Source organism: Neolamprologus brichardi, chromosome 20 (genome assembly GCF_056152115.1).
Source record: "Neolamprologus brichardi isolate AB-2024 chromosome 20, ASM5615211v1, whole genome shotgun sequence".
Classification (NCBI taxonomy): Eukaryota; Metazoa; Chordata; class Actinopteri; order Cichliformes; family Cichlidae; genus Neolamprologus; species Neolamprologus brichardi.
This window is the reverse complement of record NC_142123.1, coordinates 23,143,784-23,149,783: the sequence shown is the minus strand read 5'-3', so window position 1 is coordinate 23,149,783 and position 6,000 is coordinate 23,143,784.

Here is a 6,000-nt window from a genome sequence, read left to right as displayed (position 1 = left end):
TGAAAACAATTAGTTTGTGAATCTGTCAAGAACTTTAATTAATACCTATCAAATAAAATTAAAGATGTTGGTAAAAATTTGCACCGCTGAATGCTGCAGATACTGAACAATATATCTTTTTAAGTCCATATGGGAGTCAGTTGTTTTTACAATTGGATTCAACTTAAAAAGGTAATTATTTTAAGACAACCACCATGCACTGAATTCATTTAAACTATATCTAATGAATATTAATAAACCTTTGTTTATCCAAATAAAATTTTGACATAATTTCCACTAAATTCTGATTTTGCTGGAGGGAAAATTGCATACTTCTTAAAAAGTCTGTGTTAGGATGTTGTTAAGGTGGTGATAGACTAAATCAAATATCTTTTTGGCTTAAAAAAAAAAAGACCAATTACAGTTCCTATTCTTGCTCTTTTCTTACTTTTGCTTTCACTTCCTGGTTAGGTTTGGGCACTAAAAACTGCTGGAATAGATTTAGACTGTGGTGGGGGTAAGAATGCCCCTTTACATTCAAAAGAGGAAATGTTGAAAGTGAGAGTCCAGTGTCACTAATGCCATACCCTTGTGTATATATGAGCCAAACTGAGCCCATCGGTGAAGTAAAACAGATTGCCAATAAAAAACAAATATTCTCTTCCTATGCAAAGCCCAGGTAAATGAGGAAGGTTGCATCAGAAATGGCATCTGAGGCAAAACCATCATTAAATCAAACTCATAAAGAGAGATATATGTGTACTTGATCTGTCAGGGATTGGGTGGAAACTGTGCTGCTGTTGGCTGAAGACAAAGTTAGGAGTGTAGAGGTGAATGTAATAACTCTAAATGTAAGTAGTATGATTTGTAAAGGGAAAAGCTTGGCTGATTTGATAAGTGCAGAGAAAGGATGTTGAAGATAAAGCTGCCAGGCTCAAGGAAAAGAAAAAGACCTCTGACAAGGGTCATTAATGTAGTGAAGGAGGATGTGCAGAGGAGTGATGTGACAGGATCATTTTCATAAGAGTGGATGAAAATGATCCACTGTGGTGTCCCCTAAAGTGGGGAGCCAAAAGAAGAAGAAGATCCTAATGAGTACTTTTAGGTCGTGACAAAAATCTAGCTAACTGGCAGTTACCTCCCTTCATTAGTTCGTTTCTTTGCTCTGAGTACCGTGAACAAGTGACAGAATTTAACCCGAACCCTTACTCAGCTTTGGACAAGCAGAAGCTAAAAGATGGATGAATGGATTAGCACTTGTGAAGATTGATTCAGAAACAACAGTATCTAAGAATTAAAGACAATATGTCACATTGCATTATATAATTGTCTCTCTATAGATATTGTTTAATTGTCTATTTGATCATCTCAACATTATAAAAGAAAGCTAAATTAAGCCAACAAATTGCAGACCAGCATGTAATACAATATTCTGATGTACGGGCCTCACAGGTGGGGTTAGTTTTACAGATGGTTCACAAAAGCTGTCTTGTTCTTTAAACGCAGGCGCCATCAGTTCATTTCAATATCAAGTGCAAAAAATAAGACATCCTTTTTTGTTCAGTTCAGTTTAATTCAGTCACAACAACAGCTGCCTCAAGGCGTTTTATTTTGTGAGGTAAAGACTCTACAATAATGCAAAGAAAACAGAGACAACCCCAACAATCATATGAACCCCCTTTGAGTAAGCACTTTGGTTACAATTGGAGTGAAAAACTCCAACAGAACCAGTCTCAGGACTGGTTGGGGTGATGGGGGGAAGACGGGACAAAGACACACTGTGGAAGAGAGCCTGAGATTAATAATAACTAATGATTCAATAGAGTGGCAGCCCACATTGTGAGTAAACAGGGTGAGTTTAATGTTCAGTGTTAAATGTCAGTGCAATTAGCAGTAAATTTCATGTTGCAAACATTAGTAAATCAGTTTGTGTCCTTGATATAAGTATTCCCTCCTTATAATTTATGCCTTGAAGGAGAACGTGCTATAAATATGTATGCAACAAGGTCAGTCCCAAAAACCTACAAGCTCCACTTACACATACTCTTGTTACTGTGCTCTCTATGTAAATACCAAAATTTTTTTAACACTAAAACCCAGTTTGCACTGGTGCAATAAATCAATTGCTAAATCAGGCCCTTGGAGTCTGACATTAGAATTTAGCTCAAAGCACTGCTGCGCCTACTAGCTGCAGAGTCCCAAGGCTGCTAGCGCACCTCAGCAGATTCTCTAGAATAACTGTCATGTTCTTGAATGCCTGCACTAATTACCCCACATTTATCTATTTGTGGTCAAAATCACTGGAGGCGTGGCTTCAAACCTGACATCTCCTCAGCTGGTGCAAGGCATTCATCTCAAACTGCTTGGCTCTCATAGCCAACCAACTATGGAATGCATACTGTCCTAAGTGGATTTGAGCAAGGATAATAAATTTTCTTTTGGTGAGCAATAGGAGAGTTGTATAATGATGAAAAGTTGAGGCTTGCCTTGGAAGAAACAATGTCACCCAAGTAATGAGCTGGCTTCAAGTGTTTGTTATTTCAAAAGGCATTTTTCCTCTTCAAGGTGCAATCGTCATACAGTTGTGGACTCTGCTGTGGCATGTTGCAGTGAAAAGAAAATGTGAAGAGGGATTTGTTTTTAGCATTCCCTAAAATAATGTCAGTCAGTGAGGACAACCAGGAGCCAAAAATAGTATAACTGCATCTGATGCCATTAAAGATTGATTGCAAATTAGAAAAATATCACCTTACCTGGTTTAAACTGATGGTTCCCGGTTATTGTGATCCACGATCATGAATAAGAATACATTTAGCACGGCAATGCAAAACAGCACTGCACTTTGGAAAAACCGTAGGACTTTTCATTTTGACTCTGCAAAGACATCAAAGCAGTATAATTTGTTGTAATGCTCTTTTAAAACTCTTAATCTGTTTGACGCTCTTGCCTGCACTGTTTATTCATGTCCTTAATCTACATTAGGATTAAATTTGATGCATCAAGATGTTCCAGCACACAAGAACAGGCAGGAATCGGTTAACGTGAGGTGCCGTTTTGACTTGCACATCAAACACAGGTATGTAAAAAAAAAAAAAAAAATGGAAAGGAAAGAAAAGCCTTTCTGTATAACGCTGCTGTTTTTGTGAGTGAGACACAGCTGAACAGTGATAAATATACAAAAGTGTTTATCACGTCTTAATTAGAACCTGTGAGTATAAGTAGCTGCCAAATCCTAGTGTGCCGATCTTCCCATAAAACTCAGCACATGTCGACATACCTAAGCCACCGAGGCTATTTAAAGCACATTGCTGTATAGTTCACTGTGGCCACTTGATTAGTTGATTATAGCGCGAGACACACGTCATATGTGTTTGTATAATCTGACAAGTGTAAAACAACACTAGTTCTTCTTACCATTAGACAGTCTGTTTACCTAAGGCTGAAAGTTATCAGGTGGTGGTGTTGACTGGGTATTTTCTTCTCCTTCCAGTAGTAGGAATCAGGAGTTTGATGTTTAATCGCTGTGTTCCTGGGTGTTAATGTAGGAGGATTGACCTTACATCACGGCAGCCCATTTAGTGGTGTTCTCCTACACATGAAACACGGTTTCCACCTGCAAATACAGTTATGCAGGTTGGCACAGAACACGGACAGAATGTGCTCATCTTTTTTTTTTCTTTTTTTTTGTTGAATGCATAAATCCAGGAAGCCCAAACATTGGCCGACAGCGCTCGCTAACCAGGACTACTCTCAGAAAACACGTGTCAAATGTAAATATGTGCACTCAGTCAATGCCACTCATCCATGATGGGATGATAGTGCTGTCAGTGTGGCCCTCTTAAATGGAATTACTGTCATAGTTGGCAGGATGACTCTCATCAGGTGATAAAAGAGGTGTTGATACAGAAGCATCTGGCAGGCTTCAGAGCTCCAGACAGTTTCTACTCTCACCCAAATCTATCAAACCGCAGACAACATCTGCTCGGGCTGAAGATTAGCCTAGTTAGCAGATATTGTGAGTTTCAAAGCTTGTTTCTTGTGCAGAGCAAAAATATTGATTCTGTTGATACAACTTAGATTAATCATAAACTCACCCAGGATAGGGGGGGGTTACACTCAACTAAGCCATCTTCAGCTCCTCCTCCGCAGGGTTTTTCCTGCATTTGTTACCCAAGGCTTGTTTTGGAAATGTTTTGATTGATCACCAGGATTTAGGGAGGAATCTCACACAAATTAACACAAATCGCTGTAGTCTTGGAGAATAAACCGGGGATGCTCGATGCCAGTGGCGTTTGCAGTTCTACACAGTCTTAAACAGACTGTAACAGTGTCAATGCTCCATGGTGATGACAGATGTGGTAATGTAGATTTGATTGATGTTGATTTACAAAGTTTACTGCCTGTCGTGTATTTTATATCAAAGAAATGCTGGCAGACACGTTTAAATCTAGGTCAGGTTAAAGCCTCATGAGAGGCCTTTAGACTTCTTTTTCAGATTCATTTAACTGGAAGGACTTTGATTGAAAGGACAGTGGAGCTGATGTTAAAGAGACAGAAATCAGGGGGAGTGATGTGCAGGAAACACGTGTGCTGAAAGTGTGCTGAAACCCAGGCCTCTGCAGTAGGTCAACCCAGTGAGCTATACTGGCATCCATGCTGACGATTTTGGTTCACATACAGACACTGAGGGGTTGGATGAGTAGAGAACACCTACAGGAGATGATGATGATGATGGTGCTTTGTAACTCCATTATCAAAACATCAAATAAGGAAGTGTGCTTTGGAAGAATTGAACATGGCGGAGCAGGACAGCACTGAGATACTTTATGTTCTGTTTTCTTTTCATTTGCCACCTGCCTCTATATACTCGTACTAACCGTCAGTGCTTCTTCTGTACGTCAGCGTTTCTCCTTTCTTAGTAACACAGACATACACACACACACAAAAGCACGCAAAGACACCTCTTCTGTCTCTCAAATGTGGCCAAAACCCCTGAGGGACCAAAGCCATTTTTCATCTAATTACAGAAAACCTGCATGACTGGCTTTGAGGCAGCTTGTGAAAAGAGGGACGTAGTCTTTTCTTACACTGCACATACATTTAACCTGCAATCTTTAGCAAAGGTTTATTTCACTTTCAGTCACCGGTTCATGTTTGTTGCCACTTCTTTTGGTGGTTGAAATACGTTGCCCTCAAATATCACTCACCTTCCCAAACGCTTCTCCTGTATAGAGCCTTAAAGCTAAACAGTTGATCCAGGAATTAACTAATAATCCAGCAAGCAGTTTAACCTAAGCACTTTGTTTTCTATATCTAAAACACCTTGTCTAGTCCCCATCTAAATCCTGCACGTCTTTCAGACTTGCTGTTCATGCATGAGTTCACAATAGTGGTATTTTTCCATCATTGAAGCACACAAATATATCATCATATGACCCAAGAGTGACAACTACAGTCTGCTTCAGAGGGGGACAGTACTAGAAAGGAATTTCCCCCCGGGACAGAACAGAACAGACTCGGTGAACTGACGCTGTCTTTGCGGGTGTGCAGCAAGTCTGCAGCAGCACTGGAAGAGGCAGCTCTGAGGTAATGTTTGTCTGCCTCTCTTGAAGATAAACCTGTCATTTGTGCACTGACAAACCTGACACATCCTTATCTTTTGCTTTTTATTTCTTCTTGGGAAAATGGAACCTAACTTGATGAGATTAAGTTGGTTTCATCTACTGGGTCAAAGAACATGTCCTGACCGTGGAGCTCATAAAAAACATCTCCTCTTACTTAAATAATGGTAATTTAATAACTTAAATAGACAAAAAATGTGCTTTTATTACATACATTACAACTTAGAACATCTTGTTCAGATATATGATATGAGACATATTATCCTCTAACGTTGAGACTATTAAAATAGCTTCTGCAATTTTTATGTATAAATCCATCAAGAGCTGCTCTTCTCTGCCTTACGTGTAGCTGTTTTAGCTTGTTTGTTCCCCCAGGTTGTCTGTACATTGCCTTTAATAG